Source organism: Hemitrygon akajei, chromosome 16 (assembly GCF_048418815.1).
Source record: "Hemitrygon akajei chromosome 16, sHemAka1.3, whole genome shotgun sequence".
NCBI lineage: Eukaryota > Metazoa > Chordata > Chondrichthyes > Myliobatiformes > Dasyatidae > Hemitrygon > Hemitrygon akajei.
Window position 1 is genome coordinate 28,646,419 of NC_133139.1, and position 19,765 is coordinate 28,666,183.

The following is a 19,765-nucleotide window of genomic DNA, read 5'->3' on the forward strand; positions in this document are numbered from 1 at the left end:
CATCTCGCTAGCCTCCTTCCCCTCTCCCCACCTTTTTATTTTGGCATCTTCCCCCTTCCATTTGAATCCTGACGAAGGGTCCCAGTCCAAAACCTTGACTGTTTATTCATTTCCACAGATGCTGCCTGACCTGCTGAATTCCGCCACCATTTTGAGTGTGTTACTCTGGATCTTTGTCTAAGCAGAATAAAACTCTGTAACCAAGTGATGCAGGCCAGAATTTCTGAGCCCTTAGGTAATGATCACGCTCAATCTGCCTCTCAGAGAGGGTGCGGACACTCAGCCATCTGTGCAATGCCTCAAACATCAGTTTCCTGAACCAGTGTGGGTAACTTCACTCACCTCAACACTAAACCGATTCCTCACAAGGACTCTACAACTCATGTTCTCAGTACTATTTATTTACTTATTTATTATTATTATTTGTTTGCTTTCTGTTTTTGCACAGTTTGTCTTTTTTAGCTCACTGGTTGTTTGTCAGCCTTTTGAGTCCTGAAGAAGGGTTTCGGCCCGAAACATCAGCTATTCATTTCCATAGATTCTGCCTGGCCTGCTGAGTTCCTCCAGCATTTTGTATGGGTTGTTTTGTGATTGTATTTCTTTGTTCCGCAGGTAGGGTTTTTGATCTGTCATGGTGTCAAAGGTTACAGGGACAAGGCAGGAGAATGGGGTTGAGAGGGTTAATAGATTAGTCATGATGGAATGGTGAAGGCTCGAAGGGCTGAATGGCCTATTTCTGCTCCTACTCTATGTCTTATGGTCTTCTATGGTGAATGCCTGCAAGAAAATGAATCTCAGGGTAGTATACAGTGGCATGTACGTACTTCGGTTATACATTTACTTTGAACTTTGAATGAGGGCAATTTTCCACCAGTGGAAATAAACAGATGAAGGACAATTAAAAGAGGTCAGAAGTTATGGGTATGTTCTATGGAAAGGCAGGAGACTGGAGCTCCTTCCTAGTTCCATTTATGCCTGGTACTGTTTTGCCACTACAAAACAACAAATTTCACAGTATATGTCAGTGATAATAAATCAGATTCTGAGAGAAGGGCAGAGAGGTACAGGATTAAGGGAGATCAGAGAGGGGAAGCCCAGAGCAGGTGTTGCAGGAAAGTATTCTGAATTGGACTTTGTAATTGCAAGTGTTCTTCAGCCCTTTACCTTCTCCCAGCTTCTCTCTTCATCCCACCTTCCTCACTCTCCAACCTTCCCTCTCACTTTCTTTCACCTGTCTCCTGGCAGCTTACCCTCATTCCCCTCCCCACTCCCCCCCCCACCTTATTGTGGCTTCTTCCCCCTTCCTTTCCTGTCCTGATTTAAGGTCTCGAACTGAAACATTGATTCTTTATTCCCCTCCATTGATGCTGCCTGACCTGCTAAGTTACCCCAGCATTTTAGACCATAAGATATAGGAGCAGAATTAGGCCATTTGGCCCATCGAGTCTGCTCTGCCATTTCATCATGGCTGATCCATTTTTCCTCTCAGCCCCAGACTCCTGCCTTCTCCTCGTATCTCTTCATGCCCTGACCAATCAAGAAGCTATCATCCTCTGCCTTAAGTATACATAAAGATATGGCCTCCACAGCTGCCTGTTGCAAAGAATTCCACAGATATGCCACACTTTGGCTAAAGAAATTTCTCCTCTGCTCCATTCTAAGTGGATGCCCCTCTGTTCTGAGGCTGCGTCCTCTGGTCTTAGACTCTCCCACCATAGGAAACATCCTCTCCTCGTCTACTCCATGAAGGCCTTTCACCATTCAATAGGTTTCAATTAGGTCACCCCTCATTCTTCTGAATTTCCAGAGTTATTAAACGCTCTTCATGTGACAAGCTATTCAATCCCCGAATCATTGACATGAACCTCCCTTGAACGCTTTCTAGTTTCTGCACAGCCTTTCTGAGACAAGGGGCCCAAAAGTGCTCTCAATACTCCAAGTGAATCCTCATCAGTGCCCTATCAGTCCTCACCATTACATCCTTGCTTTTATATTCTGCTCCTCTTGAAATGAATGCTAACGTCTGATTTGCCTTCCTCACCACAGACTCAACCTGGAAACTAACCTTTAGGGAATCCTGCACAAGGACTCCCAAGCCCCTTTGCATTTTGTGAGTGTCACTCTGGATTTCCAACATCTGCAGCATGTCTTGTGTTTGGAAGTGTTCAGCATCACGGGCAGATTTATTTCTTGCCCTTTTCCCAGGGGAGTTGAGGCTAAAGAGCGAGCCTCTGCTCTGCTGCCCTGGCTGAGTTAGTAGACAGTCGAGCGACCCTGCGGCAGGTGATAAAACTGCCCCAGAGAAGGGGGATTCAGCAAGAAGGGGAAACTCTGAGTCTGGCGGAGAGCTGGAGGTTGAAAATATCTGGACCCTCACAGAGTGGAAATCTGTAGGACCTGGAGAGGTAGGTCAACAGGGTTTGGAGATGGGAATGAATGCATATAAATTGAGAGCAGATAAAGGAGGGCATGGGAATTAACTGTGGAGAAAGTGGGGAGACAGGGATTGACAGTGAGACAGTTTGGAGACAGAACAGTACCACACAGGAAAATGTCCTACGACATGGAGCGTTGCACCAAACTAAGTCAATATAAACCTGGGGATTTGGAGTGACTGAGGAGGAAGTGTGGAGATGTGGATCACCTCTGAGCATACTTTTGTCCTGTGGAATCATCGTGACCTCTTCCCTTCCACAGCTGACCGAAGTGAGAATTGCTGAGCAAAACAGTCACCAAACAGAAAATTGGAAACAGAATTAGTTTCTTGCTTGTTTCCTGCCAGTCAGCACATTTCCTCTTTGAATTTAAAACAAGTTTCTTCGGCCAAATATTGTACTTCCAGGATTAGGCCTTGGTGCTGCAGAGTACCCAAAAGACAACATTCAAAGGCTATCACCATAGAGATATCACATTTACCAACAGTGCAACCTGTCCCCAAACACCAACATTACACAGTGTATCCCTCCACCAATAGACCCGTGTTTAAAGCCTAGAATGGATGCCCAAATATTTCTCAGAATGAAACTCTGGTCTCATTAAACGTGTCAATGCATCTAATTTCACACCTATTCCAGCGGGATAGCTGGCCGACGGTGTAGTGGCATCAGCACTGGACTTTGAGGTGAGCGATCCTGGGCTCGAAGCCGTGCTGGGTTGAACGTAGAGCTAACAACTCGGCCTCGCTAAAAACAGACAAATGCTTAAGAAAAGGCAAGGTTGCCACCCGATGTGGCCCAAGGCGCGGGGAGGAACAACAAAACAAGAATCCCATTGGGATAATCAGTGATCCTCAAAGGAGGAAGTGTGCTGTCCTTATCCACTTCGGTCTTACGTGTGACTCCAGTCCTGCACTGGTCCAGCTGACATTCAGCTGCTCCTTGAAGAGCTGACACGGAGACAGGACGACGAGGAAGAATTGCGTTGCTCGTGATTTTCAGACCGCCATGGATCACTTCGCAAAGGAACGTTTTGGCGTGACGTAGGAAGTGCCACAGCCAACGCGAGCTGAGCAAGATCTCTCATTAACAGCAGTGTGACACAGTGCAGAAGGTTTTAGCAAAAGGCACTTCAGAGCAGAGGCTGTAAGATCACCCAAGAAAGCGGGCAGTACCTGAGTCAATTCCCGAAGTTTGGAACCCAAGGCATGAATCACCTAACTCTATAGCAACCTTGCCAGCGACTCTTACATCCAAACAACAGTGTTATTCAGATGTCTTTGAGCTCTTCACCTCTGTGTAGCCCATTCTCTGTATTGTATACGGACATGGAATGCAACATTTTATTGTTCCTGTAAACACAAAGCTTGGAGAAAAACATGCCAAGCTCACGCGAGGGTGGGACATCAGCTGCTGTCTAGTGGTGCGCTCACTCAGATCTAGCTCTATCCTCCTCCCTACCGACCTGACAGGGTGGAGGGAGTCCTGTGGGTAGGAGGATGGAAGTGGTTGAGATGATGAAAATTCCAGCCAATCATTGTGCCTCTGAGTAGTGTTGCTCTCGGTAGCCTAGTGGTTAGCACGACGCTCTACAGTACAGGAGACCCGGGTTCAATTCCCACGGCTGCCTGTAAGGAGTCTGTACGCTCTTCCCATGACGGCGTGGGTTTCCTCCGGGTGCTCTGGTTTCCTTCCACAGTCTAAAGATGAGCCGGTTGGTAGGTTAACCGGTCATTGTAAATTGTAGCATGATTAGGCTGGGGTTAAATCAGCCTAAATGTTAAATGTGGCTCAAAGGGCCAGAAGGGCCTATTCCGTGCCGTCTCGATAAATAAAATAACTAAATAAGATGTTGTCTGCTGTCCAGAATGTGAGGGGGATTGGGGTCAGGAATGATGGAATATCCAGCGATTCACATGAACAGTCAACAGCCAGAATTGAGCAGCTGGAGGAGACTCATGAGATGGAGAGCATGCAGACTTCTCAAAAGCAAGTCGGGATCAAACTGGGTCACGGCCTGGTATGGAACATCATAGCCCTTGAATGGAAAGGCTTACCAAAAGTGGTGGATATCGCCCAGTCCTTCACAGGTAAAGTCTTTACCACCATAGAGGATATCAACAAGAAAGGCTGTATCAGGAAAGCAGCATCCATCATCAGGGACCCCCACCATCCAGGCCATGCTCTCTTTTCATTGCTGCCATCAGGAAGGAGGTACAGGAGCCTCCTGAACCACACTACCAGGTTCAGGAACAACCGTCAGGCTCCTGAACTGGCATGGATAACTTCACTGAACTGATTCCACAATCAAGGACCCCACAACACAAGTTCTCAATGTTTATTTATTTACTTATATCTTCTCCATGGATTGTCACCTTGTCGTGGTGGAGAAGCTTGTGTGGTCCTGAGATCCCGAGAGCGATGCCGTCTGGAGCTATGCTCCTGGTAGGGTCACCCATGGTGGTAAGGTCGAGGGTGAGGTCCCTGACAAAGAACAATCCAACCAAGACCTCGACGGTGGAACAGGCGGACGAAGTTACTTCAAACTCGAGGGCTGCGAAGGGGGATGAAGGCTGCAACAAATCCATCAGCTCCAATCGTCGTGGTTTCCATGCCATTGGAATCAGTTGGTTGATCTGTGAAGTATCGTGTGCTTCTTGGAGTGCAACATCAAGTACACGTTAAACAAATACACGCACAGGCGTCTTCGCTCTGTGATAGATCAACGGAACAAAGACCATCATCCTCGACCTCGAGGGATAGCCACAACGATGACAATTTACTTATATATTATTTTGTTATTTTCTGTTTTGTATTTGCACAATTTATTGCCGTTTGCACATTAGCTGTTTGTCCGCCTTTGTTGTGTATGGTTCTTCATGGATTCCATTGTGCTTACTGTGAATGCCCACAAGAAAATGAATCTCAGGGTTGTATATGGTGACATGTATGAACTTTTGATAATAAATTCACTTTGAACTTTGAAGCTGTGAGGCTACAGCCCTACAATTTGCTAAAAGAAAGCAGTTTAAGGGTTATCTCATGAGCCAGTTGAGCCTTTACTCACTGGACTTTGGAACGTAAGGACAAAAGTTGTAGGCCATTCAGATCCTTGTGCCTATTCCATTATTTGACAAGATCATGGCTGATTTTTATCCCAGTACCATTATCCTAACTCTCTGAGGAATAATGATCTTTTTGCAAGATCGGAGTTATTGGAGAGGGAGGAGGGTTAACTCTGGATATGTGGAGATCATGTTTTCCCCTTTGGGGGGGTATATGGAACCTGGGAGAGGGTGCATACTTAGGATAGGGGTGAATGTTGGGAACCATTGGGTTCTCTCTCCCAGAGAGCAGTGGAGGCTGACTCATGGGAGTCAGCAGACGTACATATATACAAGGACACTGTATTTAATCTGAAAGATTAAAATAACATTATGGAGAATAGGGAAGAATGTGAGGCTGAGCAAGTTCAGGGCAGCTGTGATCTTCTTATCATCCGATAGCACTTACATCCACTGTGATAAAGTGCTTTGAGAGGGTACTGACGAAACATACCAACTACTGCCTGAGACATGATTTGGATCTGCTCCAATTTGCCTACTGTGACAATAGGTCAACAGCAGATGCCATTTTATTGGCTCTTCACTCAACCCTGGAACACCTGGACAGCAAAGACGCATTTTAGGATGTTCTTCATTGACTACAGCTCAACATTCCCCTTAAAACCTATCATCCCCTTAAAACTTATCAATAAACTCCAAGACCTGAAACTCAACACCTTCATGTGCAATTGGATCCTCAGTTTCCTCACTTGCAAACCCCAGTCAGTTCGGATTAGCAACAACATCTCCTCCACAACCTCTATCAGCAGAGGTGCACCACAAGGCTGTGTGCTTAGCCCCTTGCTCAACTCCCTTTACACTCATGACTATGAGGCTAAGCACAGCTCCAATGTCATACTTAAATTTGCTGACAACGCCACTGTCATTGACCGAATCACAGATGGTGATGAATCAGCATACAGGAGGGAGACTGAAAATCTGGCTGAGTGGTGCCACAACAACAACCTCTCACTCAATGTCAGCAAGAGCAAGGAGCTGATTATTGACTTCAGGAGGAGGGAACCAAAGGTCCATGAGCCAGTCCTCATTGGTGGATCAGAGGAGGGAAGGGTTAGCAACTTTAAATACCTCAGTGCTATCATTTCAGAGGACCTGTCCTGGATCCAGCACGTCAGTGCCTTTACAAAGGAAGCAAGGCATTCCCTCTACTTCCTTAGAAATTTGCAGATCCTGTCTGTCACCTAACACTTTGACAAATTTCTATAGATGTGTGGTGGAAAGTATATTGACTGGTTGCATCACAGACTGGTATGGAAACACCAACGCTCTTGAAGGGAAAATCCTACAAAAAGTAGTGGATACTTCCCGGTCCATCACGGGCAAAGTTCTCCCCATAACCGAGCACATCTACATGGAGCGCTGTCGCATGAAAGCAGCGTCCATCATCAGGGACCCCCACCACATGCTGCTGCCATCAGGAAGGAGGTTCAGGAGTGTCAGGACCCACACCACAAATTCCGGGGTCAATTATTATCCCTCACGAACAAGAGAAAATTTGCAGATGCTGAAAATCCGAGCAACACATACAAAATGCTGGAGGATTTTGGCCCAAAACGTCGACTATACTTTTTTCCATTGTTGCTGTCTGGCCTGATGAGTTCCTCCAGCATTTTCTGCGTGTTGCTATTATTATCCCTCATCAATCAGGCTCTTGAACCAGAGGGGATTACATCACTCACCTCACTCAACAGTTCCCACAACCTTTAGACTCACTTTCAAAGACTCTTCATCTCAAGTTCTCGATATTTATTCCTATTTATTATTATTACCATCATTTCTTTTTTTTCCTTTTGTATTTGGACAGTTAGTTGTACTTTGCACATTGGCTGTTTATCCATTAACGTTGTGCATGGTTTTTCATTGACTCTGTTGTGTTTCTTGTATTAACTGTGAATGCCCACAAGAAAATGAATCTCAGGATTGTTTATGGTGACATCGATGTAATTTGATAATAAATTTACTTCGAACTTTGAACTTCAGTAAACACAAATGAAGGAGGAACATAACAAGTCAGGCAGTATCAATGGAGGAGATCAACATCTTGAGCTAAGACATCAGGACTGGAGAGGAATCAGGGCTGACGATAAAGGAAGCTGGTAGGAGAAGAGAGAGAACCACGGGAGAAAGGGAAGGGGGCACCGGAGGGAGGTGACGGGTTGGTGAGGAAAGGAGAAGTGGCGAGAGGGGAAGCAGGATGGGGAATTGACAAGAGAGAAGGAGACAAATGGGAGAAATTACCAGAAGTCAGAAAAATTAATGTTCATACCATCAGGTTGGAGGCTACGATCTTTCTTCAGCCCTTTACCTCTTCCACCTATCACCTCCCACCTTCTTTCTTCACCAGCCCCTCTCACCCACCCAGCTTCCCTCTCCCTTTTCACCCATCACCTGCCAGCTTGCACTCATTTCCCACTCCCACCTTCTTACTGTGGCTTCTTCCTTTCCAGTCCTGATGAAGGTTCTTGCCCCAAAACATTGATTACTTATTCCCCTCCATTGATGCTATCGGACTTGCTGGGTTCCTTCAGCATTTGGTGTATGCCACTTCCAGCATCTGCAGAATCTCTCGTGTTCTTGAACGGTAGACCTGGATCGAAGGGCTGAGTGGCCTGTTCCTGCCCCAGTTTCTTATGATGCTGTACCTGGTGTTTGGCAGGTTCATTGAAGGAAATGATTTCAGGAAATGCTGCAGTTTTAAGTTCAGGGCTCATTTTAGACAGCATAATGAGGGAAATGGGGGAGACAATTTTTTTTACCTTCTCTGCCATCTCAGGACCATTCAGGGTTAACATGGTTGACAATGATTAAATATTTGGAAATTGTTCAGTTACCGGCAGGCCATCAACTTTGAGTAGGCTATGGTACTAACACACTGCACCAAGGACAATGCTGGCTGATAAAGCCAAAAACATTCCCAACCGCCGTGGGGCGAGAGGAACAGGAAACCTTGCATTGAGCCCAAGGTATCTGGCTGTGGTGTGGGATGGGATTCATCTCCTCTCCTCCAGAATGCCACTTGAGTGGGAACAAAATGTCTACTTATCCCTGTCCTGGTCCCCTGTCATTAAGAGCACAAGGAACAGACAAGAGAAGGCATTTAGTCCCTCGCCAATAAAATCTGTTCCACCAGCCAATAAAATCATGGCTGTCCTTTTACCCTAGGACAACTCTCCTGCACTAACTCTTAATGTCTAAAAGTCCACCAGTCCCTGAATAGAGAACACGCTGTAAGCTCTACAGTGCACTACAAGCTCCTCAGCACATCATGTTATGCCAACCACAACATCTGGGCCTTTGGACCTCAGGGTTGGACGTACTTACTGACTCAGCTTCCACAGCTCTCTTGGGAAGAGAATTCCAAAGATTCACCACCCACTGCTTGAAGAAATACCTTCTCATCTTAATCCTAAATGACTAAACCCTCATTTTGAAATTATGACCTTTGGCTATTGGCACTCCCACTATGGAGGACATTGACTCCACGTCAACACTGTTGATTCCATAAGTATTTTGAATGCTTCAACAAGATCACCTTTTCAAACTCAAAAGAGTATGGGCACAATTTGCTTAATCTCTTCTCAGTTTACAATCTCCCATCCCAGGAATTCATCTTCATTTCATTCTCTCTGTCCTGCGTTCAGTGGAGAGACAAGGTCTGCATGCGATAGATATGGGAGTTGTCTCACCAAGTAAGTACATATTTTTCAAGACACCTTTACTCTTGTGACAAAATCCTTTACAACTGAAGCAAATTTGGCTGCATATTACCTTTGATGTGTCTGTCTTAACTGATGATGACATGTTTGCGCACGATGATATCTGTATGGGGGAATATTTAAACTTTGCACTGGGGCAATTCCATTCTCTCAACCGCAGAAGTCCGGGTCCAGTTATACGAGTAGTCGTCACATCTGGGCTCTTCTTGGATGACCGTGACTTCTCCTGTGCCTTGTCATGCCCTTTTCTCTGTATGAAGCATTGCAGAACCACCTTCCTGGCTGTTGGATCTCACTGTTGACCTCATCTGCTCAGATAACTTCAACTTTACATGTTAGGACTGGCTTGTCCCTGACTCACCAGGGTATGAGGCTAGATTAGCACACCTGTTGAAGCAGTGTACCAAGGTGTGACAGCTGTCACATGCAAAACGGCTACTTGGAGCCACAGGTGAGAGCTGAGTGTCCAGTGGCGACCAAAGGTGAGTGAGATGCCCCAGTATTGTCACAACAAGCCCCTTCACCAGAGGTGCTACCCCTCTCTGAACCCCCATACACCACTCTTAATTTTAAGCACTTAACACCTCTTACCATGTAAAAATCACCTGCTTTCCTTTTTAATCAAAGCCAACACTTTTCCACATGATATTCCACATCCTGGCTCATTCATTTAGCTCATTCGCAAACCCTTCCCACATCCTCTCCCAATTCACACGGCCGCCCAATTCCGTATCATCAGAAAACTTAGTCCCTCTGCTCAATCCCCATTATGAACGGCTGGGGCCCAGCACTGATACCTGTGGCACCTGCTAGTCGCTCCCAACCCAAATGTGACTTTTTTGAGCAAACACGAGGAAATCTGCAGATGCTGGAAATTCAGACAACACACACAAAATGATGGTGGAACACAGCAGGCCAGGCAGCATCTACAGGGAGAAGCACTGTCGACGTTTCAGGCCGAGACCTTTCGTCAGGACGAACGAAACGTTGACAGTGCTTCTCCCTATAGATGCTGCCTGGCCTGCTACGTTCCACCAGCATTTTGTGTGTGTTGTGTGACTTTTTTTGAGCCTATTCTCTCTTCCCTACCTGCTCATCAGTCCACCAGTAAATCACATGATACACCGTGTTTTGTTTTAATAACCTTTTGAGGAGCACCTTATCAGAGGCCTCCTAAAGTCCACTTTGCCTTTATCTATTTTACTAGCTGCAATATCAAAACATACTCAACAGATTTGTCAAACATTGATTTTTCCTTTCATTAAGCATGTTGACTCTGCCCAGGCCTTTTGTTATCTTTTAAGTGCCTTAATAATTTATTAATAACAGATACAGTATGTCCTCTCCAGCTGACATCAGCTATCTTAAGTCTATATCCTTGGTTTTCTGATTCTCCTGCTGTAGGTTTTAATCTAAGAGGGCTTGTTTTATGTGTAAAATCCTTGATGAGCTGTCCGCTCTCCAGTTTCTCTGGGTTGGCAACAAGATGAATGGTTAATCCCGATTGGTCCATACGGCCCCGACCAATGACCAGCCGTCTTCTAGAGTCAAGTGGAAGCCACGCCCAATCAAATCCTCAGACGCTCCGAAGGAAGTGGCTCAGAGATCATTGAACTCTTGGAATCGGTAATGAGTTTGGTCTTTTAACAGGAGGCTATTGTTCTGGTGCTGGGTTGTTCAGGAAAGTTGAAGGAACAAGCTCCATCTGGGCAGCAACTTGGACGCAGAAAGCAGGTCAGAGGGGATAAAGTGATGGGAAGTCCACTTTTCAGGAAGGGTCTTCCAATATGTCACGGAGCAGCAAGGTAATAAAGTAACTCTTAGAGGGCCATCAAGCAATCCACAAGTTTTGCAAGAGAATTGGCACAGGAGAAAAAGCCAACCCATCACTTGTTTTTCTGAGAACTGAAACCAAAATAGAAAAAAGTTCCTGATACAGTCAACAACAGCAGCTGTATTGTATAAACAGAGAGCTGAGTTTTGTGAAGTAAAATGACCTTCACTAAGTATTTACTTCTGTTGGTGCATTGACTCAGGTTGAGCCTTTTCAGGGCAGTTGATCTCATATCGACACAGGTGTATACAAAAGGGATGAGACACAGGGCAGGAGACCAGTTCCCAGCTCTCCCAGGGAGTGGACTGCAAGCTCACAGATTAGCCCTCCCTGTGTGCAGCCGGCCAGTCCCCGGGGTGGCAAAAGCACCAAACCGGGAAGCAGACTCAAAACAGGGTTTGAGAGGGGGAGCAGATTCTGGGCTGGCCAGTGAGGCCTCAGAGAATCGCGCAGCTCGGGCATCTCTCAGCAGTTTTTGCCCCCCAGCTGTTGGCACTGAGCCAGTGGTTTGACGGACTGGCTCAGATCGCAGCACCTTGTCTCCCCCCCCCCGCCCACCCCCCAAACCTACCCTCCCTGTGGGTCAAGGCAGGCTCTGTCACTGTCACCATCCCCAGCCCAGCTCTGCTAACCCAGCACGGTTTGTAAGCGAGCTCCCAGAAGGAAACTGTCAGCAAGAAGGCATTGGGCACTCCTGGGCCAGGCAGCACCACGCTCAGACAGAACGAGCGGCAATGGTCGGCGTGAGGCAGAGCGGGAAGGGCTGCATGATCAAGAGGACGCTGTTCACAACATCGTTCATCTGGTGGTATTGATGAGAGGAGGACGCTTACACTGTCAGGATTAGAGAGCGTGTCTCATGCAGAGAGGTTGAGTGAACCAGAGCTTTTGTCCCTGGCGTGAAGGAGGATGAGAGGTGACTTGATAGAGATGGGTAAGATGCTAAGAGGCATTGATGGAGTAGGCAGCGAGCAACCTTCTCCAAGGGTGGAAATGGCTAATATAAGAGGGCAAAATTTTAAGGTGATTGGAGGAGAGTGTCGGGGTAGATTGTTAAAACAGAGAACAGAGGATGCATGGAATATACTGCCAGGGGTGGGATAGAGGCAGGTGCGCTAGAGAGATTTAAGAAACTCTTAGATAGGTACATGGATGAAAAGAAAAGGAGGGCTATGTGGGAAGGAAGGGGTAGATTGATTTGGGAGTAGGTTAAAAGGATGGCACAACATCATGGGCCAAAGTGCCTGACCTGCGCTGTACTGTTCTGTGTTCTGTGTACTAAGTTGATGGCTCTGTGTCTGAGGACTATGCGAGGAGGCAGAAGAGGCTGGAACAGGGGTGTGTGCTGTGCCGTTCCATCTTCATACAAGTGGAGCTGGGGAAGGAGGCCGTTACCTGTGTGGGAGAAGGAGGTTTATTTCCCAACTGGGATCGTCGGGAAGTCTGAAGCTGTCCTGCATGAAGACACCTACCCCAGCTAAAGATTCACCATTACAGCCAGAGCTGGAGTCATCAACCCCGGACTTCCTTTCCCCTTCCCACCCAGGATCTTCCTCCTCCCACTGATGTTCCCTTCCCATTACTACCTCGGCCGGGCTTTGGGTCCTGCACCCCATGGCCAGTCCATGCTTGTTGGTGGTGGGGGAAGGCCTTTGTCTGCTCCCATGGTTCCAACACCATTTTGATAATAGATATCGAAGAAGAGGGTGGAGATCTCCACCCACCGCAGGATGACGAGGGGAGCCCATGTAAAGGCAATGGGTCAAGTTGTCAGCTTTGATAGGCTGCCTTTCCCGTGAGCACCAAGCATGGCTTGCTTTGCCGTGGCTACTTCATGCCAGTGGAGGCCGCCATGCACGGGTGGTTCTTTCCAATGTCCCACCCTTCATACCCAGTCAGCTCCTCCCCCTTGGCCTGCACCACCTGGGGTAGAGATATCCGAACATGCCTCAACCCCAACATGTTGGTGCCTCCACCTTCACACTGCTGACTCGGAAGAAGGACACTGACCAGAACTTCAGTGTCCCTTCCCATGGGAAAGCTGACCTGGTCCGGAACTCGGACAGAAGCTGGGGCCACACCACCGAGGAGGCTGGACGTGTTTGGAAGGGGGGTCCAGACCACCAGTACCCCCTCAGTGGCCCAGGATGGTAACATAATCTCTTTCCTGTGCCATAGGGTCTGAGGCAGAGTTGGCAAGGAGGGGAGGGATGAAAGGAAGGCATAGATGAAAGCCCAGATGAAAGGAAGGCATAGAGAACAACAAACCATTTTGTCTGAACACTGTGGAATACCATTAGCACGGCCCCAACCCCAGGAAGACATTGAGTAAGACATAAGGCATAAAACATTGAGGCAGCATTAGGCTATTCAGCCCATCGAGTCTGCTCCTATGTCAGGTGTGAAGGAGCAAGACAGAGAGTGTAGATGGGATGTGGAGATGGAGACATCTGTTTTGGAGGTCTCAAAGCATCCAGTCCCTTCAGGGTAAAGGATGTAGATAGATCTCTCCAAAAAGGGGAGGAAGGCCGTAAGATACAGGAACCATTTGTCCATGGAGACATGGTGTAACTCCTATGGCTTACCTGGTGTCACCATCACAACCACAAACCTGGGGGTGGGGGCCTGAGGGATTCCGTCCTACAAATATGAAGGAAGTATAGATTCTTCCAGTTACAATGGCTGCGAGCTGCGATGTCCATCGAGGTGTGACTCACTCACTTTTTAGGTTTGCAGGGATGGTTTTGAGGACAAACCAGGGTTTTAAGGATCATGCTGAGTTTTGGGAGCAGCAACGTGGGGTTCAGAGGGCAGGTCAGAGTGCTCCATGGGTCAAAGGTGAGCATTCGCTGCGGACAGGTGTTGGGCCGGCAAGCTCGGTGGACAAAGACCAGCGAGGATAAGGACTGATGACTTCCCCAGGTCAGTGAGTACCCCGAGACTGTGGGGGCTCCCAGCAGGCATAAGGGCCTGTAACCTGCTAGGGCAGTGAGTACCCCGAGACTGTGGGGGCTCCCAGCAGGCATGAGGGCCTGTGACCTGCTAGGGCAGTGAGTCGGCGAGTGTGGAATTTGAGGACTGAAGTTGGAGGTCCTGTCATCGGCAAGATCGAAATACGAGGCGTGGAATTCAGGGTCCCTTCACCAGTGAGTCTGGAGTCCATTGACCCATCATCGGCGAGTCCTGGGGTTAATACCAAAGGCTGAATCCTGAATTTCGAAGAGTGGCATTGGCGAGTCCGGCACTCAAAGCCCAAAGGATGAAGCCCTGTTTCCACAAGAAAGGCCATGAAATTCACAGAGAATTTGCACTTCCTAGCTGACAGGCTGACCTTGGGTGTGTATCGTCTTTAGGGGCAGGTTTTCAACTCTCTTCCTCAGCTGAGCACACGGTGAGGAAAACGAGAATGCTGCAGCTGTGGGCTGTCAGTGTCACTGAACCCTTCCCCTTCGGCCCAAATCGCACTGTTTGAAACCAAAAGCAAATTGGGATTGGGGTGGAAAATTAAAAAGACAGGTGACTGGAAGCTTAGGGTCTACATGTGGAATGAGTAGGGGTGTTCTGCAAAGTGGTGACTGCTAATATCCACTCCAGAAGCATATCGGTCTCCCTGGGAAGAGATGGGAAAGACAGAGGTTTAGTGTGAGCCATGTGGGAGCTGCCAATAGGCTGGCCCACTTGTGCCTCATATATCCCCTGCCTCTCATTTGTAATTTCCACAGCTTGTGGCTACGCCTGTGACAACACAGCTCCTTCCTGTCCTACTGCAGCCGAGACACGCAAACAGTTCTCAGCTCTGTCCCGTCTCTGCTTGCTCCCTTCCCCTCACCTGTACAGCGCATGATATCAAGGCAGACTTTTGTTTTACAGCGCAGTTCATGAACAGAGACAGTCCCGAGCATCCAACAGCATGGAGTCACTTGTACACAGCAAGGTTGTAAAATCACAAAGCGAGTGGGATTCATGTCAGGATTGGTTCATAAATACTGGGCCAAGATACTGGAGAAAAATGCCTTGGTCTTCCTCAAAAGATTCCATAAGATCATCCGTGTCTGATATCGGTCTGCACTAAAGAACCTTTAATCTGTTCTAACTAACCACGCTTTGTAAATAAAAATGGACACGTGAGAGAGTGCTCACTGATTTCTATGTCTGCAGCCCTTGGAGAGATTTCTGACAATATATGATTCACAGAGACGTGCATGTGTTTGTATCTAGTCACTATCCTCTTCCTGAGACAGAGCTTGAGGTGGCACAGCCGCTCCCTCTGTTCGGAAGGTGGAGGGATGAGTCTACAGGCAATGCTGGAAACACAACTATTGCCCTCAGATGGTGACGGAGAAGCGTACGGGACTGAGATGGATCGGCTGGTTGAGTGGTGTCGCAACAACAACCTTGCGCTCAATGTCAGTAAGACTGAGGAAATGATTGTGGATTTGAGGAAGGGGAAGTTGAGGGAACACACACCAGTCCTCATTGAGGGGTCGGGGTGGAACGGGTGAGCAGAAGTTCTCAGAGGACCTGCCCTGGGCCCAACACATTGAAGCAGTCATGAAGAATGCAGATAGTAGCCATGAGGTACTTCTTTGGGAGTTTGAGGAGATTTGGTTTGTCACCGTAGACTCTCAGCAAAATATCTGCAGATGTACCATCGGGAGCATTCTGACTGGTTGCATCACCCTCTGCTTTGGAGGGGACACTGCACAGGACCGGAAAGAGCTGCAGAGCATTGTAGACTCAGCCAGCTCTATAATAGGCAGTTGCCTTCCCACCATCAACAACATCTTCAAAAGGTGGTGCCTCAAGGTGCATCATTAAGGACATGTCCTCTTCTTGTTACTATCATCAGGTAAGGTGCAGGAGCCTGAGGACACACACTCAACACTTCAGTTATTTATTTTTATTTATTGAGATACAGCGTGGAATAGGCCTTTACGGCCCTTCAATCTACACCACACAGCACCCCCCGATTTAATCCAAATCACGGTACAATTTACAATGACCAATTAACCTACTAATAGGTACATCTTTAGACTCTGGGAGGAAACCGCAGCACCTGGAGGAATCCCATGAGGCCAGCGGTGGGAATTGAACCTGGATGCCTGTACTGTAAAGCATTGTGCTAAACATTACGCCACTGTGATCTTCTTCCCTTCTACCATCAGATTTCTGAAAAGTCCATGAACCCATGAACACTACATCCTTATTTTACTCTCTTTTTGTAAGATGGCTGAATTGGAGAGAAATGAGGTATTGCTGCATTCTTGTTTCACGGAGACATGGTTCACTCTGGACACGCCAGATATATCAGTAAGACCCAAGGGCTTCTCGATACACAGAATGGACTGGACTGCTGATTTGGAGAAGCAAAATGTGGAGGTGTGTGTTTCATGGTAAACTCTTTGTGGTGCTCAGATGCAGGGGTCTTGTTACACTCTTGTTCCCCTGACCAGGAACATCTCATGATTAAGTGCTGACCATTCTACATACCAAGAGAGTTCTCCTCCGTGCAAGTTGAATAGGGAGTTAACATTGGCATGTGGCAAAGGTAATGTCACAGTAGTTATGTGGATTTCAACATGCAGGTGAACTGGGTGAATCAGGTTGGTGCTGGACCACAGGATAGGGAGTTTGTAGAGTGCCTACGGGATGCATTCTTGGAACAGCTTGTACGAGAGCCGACCAGGGACAAGACTATTCTGGATTTAGTGTTATGTAATGAACAGGATTTGATAAGCGATCTCACAGTAAAGGAGCCATTACGAGGTAGTGATCATAGTATGATAAGTTTTTATCTGCAATTTGAGAAGGATAAGGGCAGCTCGGAGGTGTCAGTGTTGCAGTTGAACAGGGGAAACTATGGAGCCATGAGGGAGGAGCTGGCCAAAGTTGACTGGACAGATAGCCTAGCAGAAAAGACAGTGGAACAGCAACGGCAGGTATTCTTGGAAATAATGCATAAGGTGCAAAATCAGTTCATCCCCCAGAGAAGGAAGGATTCAAAGGGGGGAAAGGGGCCACAGTGGTTGACAAAGGAAGGCAGAGATTGCATAGCATTAAAAAAAAGGAAGTATGACAGAGCTAAGGTGAGTGAGAGGACAGATGATTGGGAAGTTTTTAAGGAACAACAGAACTTAATTAAAAAGGCAATACGGGGAGAAAAAATGAGGTACGAACACAAGCTAGCCAGGAATATAAAGGAAGATAGCAAAAGCTTTTTTAGGTATGTGAAGAGAAAGAAGATAGTTAAGAACAATGTTGGGCCCTTGAAGAATGAATTGGGTGAAATTGTTATGGGAAACAGAGAAATGGCAGAAGAATTTAATAAGTACTTTAGATCTGTTTTCACTAAGGAAGACACAAGCAATCTCCCAGATGTATGGATGGGCCAAGGACATAGGGTAACAGAGGAAATGAAACAGATTGACATTAGGAAGGAAACGGTGATGAGTAGACTGATGGGACTGAAGGCTGACAAATCCCCAGGTCCAGATGGTCTGCATCCTAGGGTACTAAAGGAGGTGGCCCTGAAAATTGCAGATGCATTGGTAATCATTTTCCAATGTTCCTTAGATTCAGGATCAGTTCCTGAGGATTGGAGAATGGCTAATGTTATCCCACTTTTTAAGAAAGGAGGGAGGGAGAAAACAGAGAACTATCGACCTGTCAGCCTGACATCAGTGGTGGGGAAGATGCTAGAGTCCATTATTAAGGATGAAATAGTGGCATATCTAGATAGCAGTGATAGGATTGGGCCGAGCCAGCATGGATTTACCAAGGGTAAATCATGCTTGACTAATCTGTTGGAGTTTTTCGAGAATGTAACCAGGAAGTTAGATGGGGGAGATCCAGTGGATGTAGTGTACCTCGATTTTCAGAAGGCATTTGATAAGGTCCCACATAGGAAATCTTAGGTGGGTAAAATCAAAGCTCAGGGCATTGGGGGGAAGACATTGACATGGATATAAAACTGGTTGGCTGATAGAAAGCCGGTGAATGGGTGTTTCTTGGAATAGCAGGTGGTGACTAGTGAGGTGCCACAGGGCTCGGTATTGGGACCACAGCTGTTTACAATTTACGTCAACGATTTAGATGAAGGCATTGAGAATAACATCAGCAAATTTGCTGATGATACTAAGCTGGGTGGCAGTGTGACATGTGATGAGGATGTTAGGAGAATTCAGGGTGACTTGGATAGGCTGGGTGAGTGGGCAGATACTTGGCAGATGGCGTTTAATGTGAATAAGTGTGAGGTTATCCACTTTGGGAGTAAGAACAGGAAGGCAGATTATTATCTGAACAGTGTAGAGTTAGGTAAGGGAGAAATACAAAGAGATCTAGGAGTCCTTGTTCATCAGTCACTGAAGGTGAATGAGCAAGTGCAGCAGGCAGTGAAGAAGGCTAATGGAATGTTGGCCTTTATTACAAAGGGAATTGAGTACAAGAGCAAGGAAATCCTCTTGCATTTGTACAGAGCCCTGGTGAGACCACACCTGGAGTATTGTGTACAGTTTTGGTCTCCAGGATTAAGGAAGGACATCCTGGCTGTAGAGGAAGTGCAGCGTAGATTCACGAGGTTAATTCCTGGGATGTCTGGACTGTCTTACGCAGAGAGGTTAGAGAGGCTGGGCTTGTACATGCTGGAATTAAGGAGATTGAGAGGGGATCTGATTGAAACATATAAGATTATTAAGGGATTGGACAAGATAGAGGCAGGAAATATGTTCCAGATGCTGGGAGAGTCCAGTACCAGAGGGCATGGTTTGAGAATAAGGGGTAGGTCATTTAGGACAGAGTTAAGGAAAAACTTCTTCTCCCAGAGAGTTGTGGGGGTCTGGAATGCACTGCCTCAGAAGGTAGTGGAGGCCAATTCTCAGGATGCTTTCAAGAAGGAGCTAGATAGGTATCTTATGGATAGGGGAATCAAGGGATATGGGGACAAGGCAGGAACCGGGTATTGATAGTAGATAATCAGCCATGATCTCAAAATGGTGGTGCAGGCTCGAAGGGTCGAATGGTCTACTTCTGCACCTATTGTCTATTGTTTGCACATTGCCAAAGCAGATGCTAATCAGGCACTTGAGATATTGAATGCTGCCATCACCAAACGAGAAAAACGACCTACCCCAACTCCTTTCAAATCGTAGTCTGGGATTTCAATCAGGTTCGCTTGAAGAAATCTCTGCCCAATTATCATCAACACATAACTTGTAGCACCAGGGATCCCAATACAATTGACCACTGAATACTTCCATTAGGAATGCCTACCATTCCATGCCTAGGCAGCACTTGGGGAAATCTGACCTCTTGGCTGTTCTTCTCCCACCTGCATTCAGGCACAGGCTAAAGAGCAAGGTTCCAGTGATAAGGACAACAAAGTGGTGGTCAGGGGAGGCTGAGGAGCAGCTATAGGACTGGGTCATGTTCAAGGACTCAGAGAGGATCTGATGTGAATGAATACACCTCAGTTGTCATGGACTTTATAAAAACAGGCGTAGATGAGTGTGTCCCCACAAAGTCATTCAGAATCTTCCCCGACCAGAAGCCTTGGACAAACCTTGAGATCTGCAACTTGCAGACGGCCAGATCAGTGGATACAAGAAGTCCAGGTGTGATCTGCGGAAAGCCCTCTCACGTGTGAAGTGCCATTTGCAG